Source organism: Ambystoma mexicanum, chromosome 10, assembly GCF_040938575.1.
Source record: "Ambystoma mexicanum isolate Mex_15411 chromosome 10, UKY_AmexF1_1, whole genome shotgun sequence".
Classification (NCBI taxonomy): Eukaryota; Metazoa; Chordata; class Amphibia; order Caudata; family Ambystomatidae; genus Ambystoma; species Ambystoma mexicanum.
Window position 1 is genome coordinate 1,652,713,324 of NC_090932.1, and position 12,632 is coordinate 1,652,725,955.

At 46.8% G+C, this 12,632-nt stretch overlaps 1 protein-coding gene across 2 annotated transcripts in view; it reads right to left on the bottom strand.

The window, feature by feature from the left end:
- MMP17 (matrix metallopeptidase 17) overlaps window positions 1-12,632 on the bottom strand; it is a 407,143-nt gene that overhangs the window by 138,867 nt on the left and 255,644 nt on the right. The gene's annotated exons all lie outside the window — the stretch shown is intronic.

Consider the following 12,632-nt stretch of genomic DNA (forward strand, 5'->3'; position numbering starts at 1 on the left):
TTCAAAGGAGGAGTATGTAGCAATGTGGTCAGAAGTAGCAGCCCAGTCATTTTGAAAGTGCCGTTTTTTGCTAATGCAGGGCACCATTTGAGATCTTCAGGGTGCATGTTAATAAGCGCAAGCGGGGTCTTCATACGTTCCTGGAAATGAACAACTGAAGAGGGAGAGGACTTTATAATCATGTCTAAAAAGTCTTCATAAAGAGGATTAGCTGGTCGAAAAGACATTTTCGTGTAATTCAGCTAAAAAGTGAAGCCAACGAATTGAGACCCAATTCGTGTCTTAGTGTAGCTCGGGCAAATAATGAGTACATACTGCGTTGGGTAATAATTAGTACATACTTCCAAATTTTTCCCTGAAGTTTATTTAAGTATGGTTCAATTGGAGCAAGACACACGTCCAACCCGTAGAGAATAACTGCCTCCACCTTCATGAGTTAAAAATCTATTAGAGGGGTTAATGAGAATTTACATAATTTGCGAAGGATGAGTTTCATTTGTGCTGTTAGAGGAAGCACTTTGGCAGCGAGAGAGGCCTGCCATTTGGAGAGTTACAATCGGAGAGGTTATATCCTAGATATGTCAAGTCGTGCGAAAGGTTAATATCCATTGCGTTTATAGACCATTTGAAAGAGAGTTTTTTTTTTTTTGGATGAAATAATAAGAATGTTGGATTTGGAAGAATTTATCGCAAGGTTATTTTTTTTTGCAATAGACAGAAAAATTGTTACGTTTATTTTGCAGTCCAAATTAGGTGCGGGCGAAAAGAATAACATTATCCGCAAACACAAGCCAATTAAGGTGCAGCGTCCCCAATCTCACAGCAAATATATCTGTGCCGGTCCAAATGCGATGGATGTCAGCGAGATACAGATTGAAAAGAATAGCTGCAAGGTTGCAGCCTTGCTTGACACTGATGGCAGTAGGAATGGCATCTGTCAGTGTCCCAGCTCGGTTGATCCGGACTTTGAAGTTAGTGTTGTGATGTAACAACGAAATCAGAGCCACTAAGTAGGGGGGAAAGCTGTGCGCCAACATTGTCTTCCATAGTAGTCCTCGAATGATGCTGTCAAAAGCCAATGGCAGGTCAAGGGACGTCATGAATGTTGGTCCATTAGAAGTTTGATGTGAGAGAGTAATCAAAGGTGCAAGCACAGCTGCGTTAAGCTGTGTTACCATGGCTTTTCTGAAGCCAGCCTCCGCTTTAGAAGAGAATTGGGTCATCTATCATATATTTTTCCAGTTCATGAAGAATAAGCAAAGCAAAGACTTTGGCTGCTACATCAATTAAGGCAATAGGCCCAAAGTTGTTGGGATCATTTATTGGACCTTTTTTATGTAGTGGAATAATAATTGATGAGAGCCGAGAGGAAGGAAGATTTTTGGAGCAAAAGATGGTCCTGAAATTATCTCGAAATGTTTTTGCCCAAAAGAGTGGATCATCTTTAATTACGCAGGTGGAAGACCGTCAGGGCCGGCAGATTTAGAGGATTTGAGTTTGCTGATAGCGTATAAGATATCATCAAGGGACCAAGGACATTGCAGAGGGACCTACTGAAGTAATGGAATTATTTCAAACGCAGTATGTGGCTGCGGAAGTGTATATTGTGTTCTTAAAAAATGTGTACCAAGTTTCTCCATCAATGGAGGAATTCAAAGGAGGTGTATATGTCCCGGAAGGCTTTCTCAACAGTGTCCAAATGTCTTTGGGATTGCGCTTGCATAGGTTTAAAACCATCTTTTGATTGCTCTCCAGATGATGATGAAAGCAAGTACTTTTAATCTCTATTTTGTATCGTGCTATAATCCGGTTCTTAGAACTAAGGTATGACATAAGGTCTCTCCCGCATTAACTTTTGCTCTTCTGAGCTCACGGTTTTTAGCGTTTTTGAGAGCAGTGATGGACAAAGATGGGGTGTTTGAATCAGAAAAGTTAGCAGCGGGCTCCTTCTCGTTTTTTTTAGTTCCCCTCTTCACAGAGAAGGGTTGCTGCCTGTCATTGGCCACCAACCCTACTAACAGATGAGACTGTGTGAGGCCAGAACAGAAAAAAAAGCAGACTAAAGCCTCGGCCTCCTGCCGCTTGCAAGCAGGCAAACAGGCACTCCACGACACTCCTCTGGGCTCGCTCACAGTGGCGCGCGTGCTCGGGTTTTTCAAACGTTCCAAGGCAAATTGGGCGTGGCCATGTACGTAACTATAATGCAAAGGAAAATAATGTAAATTCTCAGTAGTTTCAATACGTATAAGTATAACATATCAGCAAGTAAAATACTTAAAGTTCATTAAGCGTACCGCTGCAGTAATAGTCCAAATGGAAAGAACCGTTCCTCTGGCAATGTAAGCAGGTGGAGCTTCGGAATGGCAGCATCCAAGGCCAACAGACACTCCGCGGCACTCCTCGTGGTGCGCGCGCAGTGGCGGGCGTGCCCGGGTTTTTTAAAAGTTCCAAAGAAAAGTGGGCCATGTGCGTACTCCTGATGTAATAGTCCAAATGGAAAGGAACGTTCCTCTGGCAATGTAAGCAGGTGGAGCTTCGGAATGGCAGCATCCAAGGCCAACAGACACTCCGCGGCACTCCTCGTGGTGCGCGCGCAGTGGCGGGCGTGCCCGGGTTTTTTAAAATTTCCAAGGAAAAGTGGGCCATGTGCGTACTCCTGTACTAATATTCCAAATGGAAAGGAACGTTCCTCTGGCAATGTAAGCAGGTGGAGCTTCGGAATGGATGCGTCCACGGCCAACAGGCACTCTGCGGCACTCCTAGTGGTGCGCGCGCAGTGGCGGGCGTTCCCGGGTTTTTCAAACGTTCCAAGGCAGAGTAGGCCATGTGCGTAATCCTGATGTAATAGTCCAAATGGAAAGAAACGTTCCTCTGGCAATGTAAGCAGGTGGAGCTTCGGAATGGATGCGTCCACGGCCAACAGGCACTCTGCGGCACTCCTAGTGGTGCGTGCGCAGTGGCGGGCGTTCCCAGGTTTTTCAAACATTCCAAGGCAGAGTAGGCCATGTGCGTAATCCTGATGTAATAGTCCAAATGGAAAGAAACGTTCCTCTGGCAATGTAAGCAGGTGGAGCTTCGGAATGGAAGCATCCACGAGGAGTGCCGCAGAGTGCCTGTTGGCCATGGATGCTGCCGTTCCAAAGCTCCACGGCACTGCTCGCGGCCTGAAAATAATGAAGCATTGGCAAGCCAACAGTTTAGCATTTTCAGGTGCTCGTTGCATTTTCCATTGATAGGCATGGTTGCCGTGCTTAGGAAAAGGGTGTCATTTCCCCTTATCATACAACAAGGGGGAAAGGTTACAAAACTGTAAGCAAGCCCTTCAGAACACCGTCCCGTGGACAGGAACTTGCCACCCAAAAAGGCCCAAACTGGCAACAGGGTTGATCAAGGATGGCGATATTTGAGAGTGTTCTGTGGTCACATATGTGGGCTCATGGCTTAAGGGGTGTGTAGCAACAGTTTGTGGTGGGGAGGACTATTCTTCCTTTGAGAAAAGCCACAAGAGACCTAGCATTGGTAAAGCCAGTAGTTCTGGCTTTTTAAATGTAGAGTCTGAGATTTGTTTTTCTAAAGCCTGCCCTTCACCGCCGGGCAAACACAATGTACCTTTATAAAGGCAGGCCGAAAGGATTTGCCAATGTTTGTTCGACCGGAAGTCAGGCTTTCATTGCATTTTGCTTCTGGGATCCGTCCTTTTCTCACTGTTTCTCAGATAAGAAAATGGCTGCGGCCACGCCCAATCTTTCAACATGCACATCTCAGTACACGAACTGAGGTTATTTTTAAACTCTGAGGTCGAATGAATCCTTCGGGTTAGCTGGAGGGATAACTCAGAGGGTTCATGCGCCTGCTTTCAAGAATGGACTTTCGGTGCTACACTGACATTCAGAGTGCGGTGTTGAAATCCGGCTTTAAAAAGGCCAGGTTTTGAAAATCAGGGTGCCTACGGTACGGGCACCCCGAGCATAGACTTGCATAATGTTCTGGCAGTTAAGGGGTTAAAGGTCCCAAGAACCGATTAATTAAACACTGCTGTGGGGTGCACCGGCAAGTGAAACAGTTAAGCCTACGGAGAAACTAAGGTTGTGTTTGCTCTTCTGATAACATTTTTCCTTTACTGTGCTCCGCTTTCTGACCACCAATACATTGTTCCTAGATTTTTCCAGGCAATCCATTTCCCAGAACCTTCCAAGGGCCACTCCCAGGACATGAGTACACCTCACTTCCCAATAAAAAGCGAGCTATCGAAGCGATTCCTTTAAAGAATTGAACACCTATACAGGACTGCATTTAAAAGTTAGTCGTGCATAAAAATACAAATACATACAAACATTTGTGTTTTCTACACTCTCCTGATGGGAACTGAACGCAGGTTCCACGCCAAACACTAATGGCTTGGCGGATGGCCCGCCTCAGCGATGACACCAAAGCATTTCACTGGTGCATTTCTGCTGTCATTCATTTTAGGAAGATGACGTGGAGCCGAAGAGTTGCTGCGAGGCCTGAACACTGACGCCCCGCAAACATTCACTCTATCAGCGCACCCCTACTTTAGCTGGCCTGAACCCACGCCAGTTACTCTTCATGCAAAAAAAGTAGGGATGCGCCCCCTTCGCCCAAGCATACTTGCCGTCACTGGACATACTAAGAACAAGGACGTAATTGCACCAAAATGCTAGGGGTAGCGGAAGTGACATCACACGACCTGTGACCTTTGGTGGCATCACAGGAAGTGATGGCAAACAGCCTTCAGATGCGTCTAACACTAGTATTTCCAGACGGTCTCATTTTTATGGGGCCTTCGTTGGACATTTTTATTTTGGCCCACCGGTACCTTGCTGTTTGGAATCTTCTGTGCCAGCTCACTGCCCTCCTGAATACTATATCCTGCTTTCGACCCGGAGTACCACAAGGAGGCATACTTAACGCCTGTGCCCGCTCCACCTTTATGATTCGGCTCACTGCTGGCATAGTAGGTAGTGTGGGGATGAGTAGGAGTTAAGCCATTATCCTTCCAAGTACTGCCACAAAGCAATACTCATTTCATCCCACAGGCTGGCCAGTAACTATACCCATAGAATGCCCACTAAGCCTGCTAAAGCCCAGCTCCCCCGGTCATTCAAGGCTGAAGCAGAGGGCCCATGCACTTCTCCCTACTACGCTACCAGGGTGGCTTTAGTTGGGATAAGTGCTTGTGCTGTGCCCTCTCCATAAAAGCTGCTGCTTAGTGCGTTTCTACAGAGCTCTTGTCAAGTTCCCCAAGGATAAGTGCTTGTGCTGTGCCCTCTCCATAAAAGCTGCTGCTTAGTGCGTTTCTACAGAGCTCTTGTCAAGTTCCCCAAGTTGCTGCAAGTATGAACAGGGTCTGGAAGGGGGTCATACTACGCAAGGAAGGAATTGGGCTGGAACAGGACCGATTGCGCTCCAGTAAAATGTGTCATGCCAGAGCGCCGCCGGTCTGTGTAGACCCCCCACGCCCCAGTTTGAGGAAGCTCTCTGGCCTGACTGCCGCAAGTCTGCTGAACACTGTGCTGTATGGAATCTCAATGTGTGTAGTGAGCAGCCATATGCAATGGCTTTTGAAGGGTCTTTTCTCACCAGGACAAGCCAAAGTCAAACAATGAAACACTCTAAAGCGGCATATATGCCTCGTGCTTTGCACACGTTTTACTGTCATGGTGACTATTTCACACATGAACTGAGCACCATATCAAGTGTGCATTGCATGCTTGACATGACCGAAACATGTGTGGCCATTCTTATGTTCCCACAATGCACTTGGCTTTTGTGAAAAGCAGCCAGCATCTCAGCCCACCCACATTATTCGACACCTAGCTTCACCCCTCAATCTCACCCACACTACTGACAATCTGCCACCCAATACCCCCTCACCAACCGTCCCAGCCCCACACACGAAAGGGGAATCCCCATTTCATCAATTTCCAGCCCGGATACTATGATGTTCCAAAACGGGCCGCATCAGCATCCTAGACAGGCTGTGGATCATGGCGCGCCAGCCCATCCTGTGAAGGGTTTTGACCCATGCTGAATCAATAGACTGGGTAGATGTGGGGATGAGCTGTCGCCGCCCATCATTCCATCCCAGAGTCCAGGAGAACCGTGCAGTGCTGAATCAATAGACTGGGTAGATGTGGGGATGAGCTGTCGCCGCCCACCATTCCATCCCAGAGTCCAGGAGAACCACGCAGTGCTGAATCAATAGACTGGGGAGATGTGTGGATGAGCTGTCGCCGCCAATCATTCCATCCCAGAGTCCAGGAGAACCGTGCAGTGCTGAATCAATAGACTGGGTAGATGTGGGGATGAGCTGTTGCCGCCCATCATTCCATCCCAGAGTCCAGGAGAACCGTGCAGTGCTGAATCAATAGACTGGGTAGTTGTGGGGATGAGCTGTCGCCGCCCATCATTCCATCCCAGAGTCCAGGAGAACCATGCAGTGCTGAATCAATAGACTGGGTAGATGTGGGGATGAGCTGCCGCCGCCCATCATTCCATCCCAGAGTCCAGGAGAACCGCGCAGTTGTGCGCATACCAAAAGCGCCAGGGGTGAAAGGTGGTGCCAAAGGAAAAATAGCAGCACCTGTCAGAGCAAAAGCGCTTTTAAATCACCTCTGTTTCTTTGACGGCAAGCTCCAAATGTCAACTTCAAACATTGCAAGATAGCTAATACCGGAGACCTTTGTTCAAAAATCCGTTTTGCTGATGTCAAAAAGTTGCTGAAATCATGGGCACAAGACCACTCTAAAGATTCAACCTTCTTGTGGGGGGGTTCCACATAACCACTCTAATGTAAGGATGCCTATCAAAACAATAGCAAAAATCTCCTGTCAAATTCAAGACAACTCCTAAATGGATGCACTACCGACAAATTCAACAAGGTGGCGCTAGCGGTCTAAACTCTGACAGGAGAACTTAGTTCAATAGCGGACAAAGGGACCTGAGTCCGCTGGACTTCAAAGCCTGTTGGTTAATTAAGAATCTTAGCCACCTTCTGTTCCCAGAGGCCAAGAGGCTGGGAAACCTTAACACCTCAGAGATTCCCACACCAGGAGGCAGGATATCACATGGCCCTTCTGAGTGAGAAGGAGGGGTTTTCCTTCAGCTTGCTGGAGCCCACACAAAAGACTCTTCCCCTTGAATGGGGTATGTTAATTTTGAGTGTTTCCTGTCAACAGCCCTCTGCCAGCAAGGAGAGACATGTGTTTCCTGACCCACCCAAGCTTCTGAAGGCGGACCCAAACACTTTGGAGAGTTGAATTGAAGGCAAATATATGTTTCATAAAAAGACTGATAACTCTTTGTAACCAGATGACAGAAATGTGCAATTTGGAGACCCTTAATCTAAGAAATGTACCTTCAATTTAAGACTAGATTCAACTTTGTACCATGTTCTGGGGCAAAACCCTGCTATTTATCAATATTCCAGACACTGTGTTTAAGCTAGAGACATGGAAAGTTACTGGGATATATGTGGAAGGGGGGTGTACATTTGTATAATTTTTGATGAAAAACCAATGTTGCAAAACCCACTAAAACCGAAAATAAGTTGCCATTTTTGAATGCAAGCTCCTAGAAACGCCAGAGTCGGAACAGGGACTACCTTAAGCAATGTGTACTATGTACATGTAATGTCAACCACTTGTGTACCTGGGAAATATGTATTTGGATCAGAAATAGATTTGTGTGCACATTGACCAGGGGAGTGTCATTTCTGCAGGTCATAAAAATGACATCACTCTGACACACTATCCCTTCCCAAATCAGGGACCAAAGAATCTATTGACCTATCAAATTAAGAGAGGGGCAGGCTTAGTGAAGCTAGCCTCTCCACCCACTTTCTAAACACATAAAAGCAGACAGTGCAGGACAGATAGGGATTCAATTCCATTTGCTGCGTAGTGTGCTGACCGACGACTTCACATCCAGAGATCCAACACTTAGACTTCCAAGCTAAACAGAGACTACAGAACTTTGAACCAAGAAGGCCCACTGCAAGCAAAAGTATTTGTCAGCAGGCCTCAAAATCTTTTGCAACTGAACTCTTCAAATAGCCAGGCTGAGCTGTTTGATTCTGGCCTAGAACCCTGCGACAGAAACATACAGAACAAGGAGCCGTGCTGTGTCCAGAGAAGGCAGACCCAGGACAGCAGAGCAGAGCTGACCCAGACGCTGTGAGCAGAACCGCCCGAAGTCCAGTCCAGTTGAACCGATCCGTGACGAGGCCCAGTCCTTCTAAAAATATAGTGTGAGTACTGCCAGAACTGTGCGAAACCCAATCCCTTAGTTAAAATAATCTAATGCAAACTATTTTAACCTAAGTAGAACTGCCTCCTAGTAATCCTGTCATCTGTCATTCTAAAGCTGCGAGCTGTCATCTGTCATTCTAAAGCTGGAAACTGTCACCTGTCATTTTGAGTTTTACTTTAAATCTGAAAAACTACCTTTACTAAATTGTCTGTATCTCTGGAACCGTTTGTCCTAGGAATGTGGTTTAACTTTCATTTAAAAGCTAAGATTCTAGGCTTTCCAACGAACCTAAAACCGACCTGCTAATATTTTTGCCGTAATCACGATTCATGCACTCACGAATTTTACCGCGATTTGCGATTTGGCCTGATTTCTTCTCCAGTAAAAAAGTCAGCAGCTCCTTGCTTTCCTTTGCTAAACTTCGTTTAACCTGCTTGTTACTCATTGAGCATTGCTAAAGTGAGCCTGAACTAATATAAAGTAGCCATCACCTACCCTGAACCTCTAGAAGGAATTAAAAGCAATTTTAGCACCTTTTCACTTCCTTGCAAAACACATTAAAGTAATTCGCCTGTGTTTCAAACTTCTAACTGTTTTCCTATAAGCTTGCTGGGGGGGAACTGAATTTCGTATTGTATTTGATTGCATCCCTGAGAACTGTGTGCTCCTCCTTCCATTTCTTACATTGCATAGGGGGGGGGGTGAATTGCCAGAGAAAAAGTGATTATATTATCTTTTGCTAAAATCATATCAAGTTATTTCTGTACTGCATTTCACTCCTCATTGCTTTTCCCTTGAAACCATAAAAGTATTTTCGCTGCCTTATCCATCCTATACCAACTCCTCATTGATTGTAAAGAGGCGTGCTAGTGTCAGATTACCCATTGTTGATCAACATTATATTCATAAGTGTGATATCAATTATTAATTTATTATAAAAGTGTGATATATATATATAGTTTAATTTTTCAAATAAACCTTTTAAATTTGCAAAACAAATCTACTTCTTGGCTCAGTGGGGTCAGGGGGATTCTAAGAGAGGGGTGTTATACAAGGGTTCATCATCCAGATTATAACTTGCCATAAAAATATATAAATAAGGGCTTCCCTTGGGCATCCCAGACAAGACACTGACTTAGTGGGATCGCTTGATTGGAGTCACTTACAAAGTGTGGGCTCATAGCTGGGATTTTCTGGGTTAGATTTACCACTTGTGCAGATTAATACAGTGTGCTAAGTGACCGGATACACATATCCGGTTAGATCACCACGCTGTGTTACGCTGTAAAGCACTCCTCAAAGGAACGCTCTAAGGAAACGGTCTGTTTTGCAAAATAAAGTACAAACTTCTGTAAGTCAGGAAGGAACACAAATTCCAGAATGACGACACTGGTAGACATCAAAATAGCCATAGAGCACTTCTTACATAAGCTATTTGTGAGAGGTGAATGGACTGAGCAGGGCCAGGATGCGTGGTTGTTAAGACGGATTTCTGAACTCTGTCCTGGTGGCGCAGAAGTTCAGAAGGCCAACCTAATTACTTGGAACAGGGTAACCTCTGGACAAGCCAGACCAATCAAGGTAGCGATCGCGGCGGTCAAGACTAGGTCTCAAGAGGGGTGAGGGTGACTGAAAGCCCGCAATGAGCACACAAAGCAAGAGCGCTTACAAACTACTCCAAACAGTTGTTATATCAAAAATATAAACACATTTATTTTAAGGCCTTTAAAATAATGACCGTAGCGAGAAAATCACACTATAACAATATTAAACCAACACATACCATATCAACACAATATATATACAAATACACAGTCGCAAGCGTTCAAAGCACGAAATATGTAGTCCACCTGAAAGGAAAGGAAAACAGGCAGTGCGATAACGCTTTAGACTCAGTTCGCCTTCAGAGGCACCTAACTAGATGGAAGTCCGAGCCCTGCGAAGAGTGGAGCCTTGTGCTCAAAGTACCTGCCACGCCGGTGCCAACGGGCAAAAGGGGGAGCTCTTCGTAGGAAGTCAGGCAGTTCGGGTTAGTGCACAGCAGAAGGAGAACAGGTTCCGCAACTCAAGCGCAGCCTCCACAGCGGGCAGAAGCAGAGCGCGAGTACGGCCAAAAGGGTGCTGTTTTTACACAGCAGGGAAAAGCAATGGGATACTGCAGGAGGGCGACCAGATCCTAGCTAAACTACTCACCGGTCCCCGAAGCAAGCAGACCCAGGCTTCTCCACGTTAGGTTCAGCAGCTGGCAGGTTCAGAAGAGCAGGGAACGCCTCGTAGTCGTGTAGAGCAAAAAGACGTCCCAATCGACGAAACCAGCACAGTTTTGTTGCCGCAGCAGGACAACGGAGCGGCCGTGTGTATTCAAGCCAAATGTACACTCCTCCCTTCAGACTTGGGAACGCCAAGTGTACGAAGCGTGGGAGAGTGACAAGGACTCGAAATACAACACAACCTGGCGGCAGTTACAGAGCAGGACTCCCTGGTAAGCTGGTCAGTCGACTGGATGGCCCAGAGACACTTCCGAAGGCTTACTTGGCAGGAGAGGATGAAGTCGCCGGGAATAGCTGTTCCTGCTATTCCAAAGGTCGAAGCACCAGTACAGGCCTTCTGGTTCGATCCAAGGAGGAAAGGGTTTCACAGGACGACAGCAGTGCAAAGGAGGATTCCTTCAGCGGGTCACCAGCGATTCCTCGGTCCAGCCTCTTGGTTGCAGGATACTTGGCTCCTGTATTCCTTCGTTCGTGAGAACTCAGGAGATCGACATGGCAGTGGTGTTTCCAGCTCCCTCTTATCCACGGTTCCCTTCGCGCCAAAACGGAGGGGAGCCAATGGGAGATCCGCTCATCAACACACATACCATACGTGGACCAATCACGGACCACGGTGGTCCCAGGCATTCACACTACCCTAGACTCTCTGGCACCCAGGATGTGTATTGGGACCAGACATCCCAGCCCACACCCTGGAGGCACACAAACGACATGTAGAAGCCCGCGAAAGCAACCACGTTTCGCGGGAAAGTACATGCCCAAATAAGGAAGGCCCCGGGTCGCCCGACCTGGGGAAGGTGAAGGGAGCAAGACGGTCAGTGGACAAGACAAAGGAGCCTCGTGGTCTGGCCATTTTGGGAGCCAGGCCACCATTTTGGGTTCAGAGCAAAAACGTGCTCAGAAAGCCAAAAGGAGCTCAAAATAAACAAAACGATCGCTGCCACCATTCGAGTCCCTGAATGACTTGCACCGATCAAATACCATCCTAAAAGAGTATCTAGGGTCTGTAGAAGGCTAGAGACCCAAGAGAGCTGTAACTTAGCTTACAGTGCCCTCTTGTGTCGTGTTGCACTAAAGCTGCGACACGATAAAAGAAACTACGGGAAACCACGTTCCCCGGTACTGACTGTCTTAAGGGCATGTCAGTTTCCCCATAAGAAAGGAGCAAAAGCCCAGAGAAGTGCGGCAGAAGGCTGTACTTCTCTGGCAAAGTCAAGAACAAGGTTAAAAACAATAGCAAAAAGTTTAGGGGTTGCCACATGGAAGGAAAATTCCCTACAATTACGAAATCTTTCCTAACAGTGGTTGCAGGCAATCACGCAACAGGTCACTGCAACTGGGTTAGATATCTGGAGAGATCAGGGTCCCTTACATGTGGCCCTGAGTGAACTATACATGGCTCCTAAAGCTAAAGATGAACACGGCAAAATGGTTAGGATAGCGGCATATTTGTATCTATATTTGGGAGCCATGCAGGACAAATGTGCTGAAGGCCAAGATCTGGCAAATAGGCACCAGATCGCGTTAGAGAAGGCCCAATCTGACCTGGTCTCTTCTGAGCAGAGGATGCACAGAAGCCAGGAGTCAGACAGTATCTCATTAAAATCAAAGAGGACATGTGTATCCTGCAACAGGAAAAGTCTGACCAGGATGCCAGATGTCTGGTCTTGCAGAAGGAGTACCAAGAGGGTTTGGACTCCCTACTGCAGAGCCAGAAAAAGCTGGAGCAACAATAAGACTTCAATAGGGCATGTGCTGAGCAGGTAGTCACCCTGCAAAGCCACCTAGATAGGGAAAAGGCAGAGAGCAATAAACTGATCCTGAAAGACCTGGATACCCAGGCAGAGTTTGATCAGGAGCGCCAGAAAGCTGGTGCCCTTCAAAGGCAGAGGGACGACCTGGCGGCACAGATGCAGACTCTTAGTCAGGAAAGGGACACCTTAGGCCAGGAAGTCTGCCATTTAAAAAGAAAAACTGAAGAAAATCACTTGGCCCCCCAGGGGCTGGGTGACCTCCAAAAAGAGCATCAGAACCTGTTAGAGCACACCAGGAGGGTGGAAGAGGCTCTGGCAAGAAAGGAGCAGGCCAGTA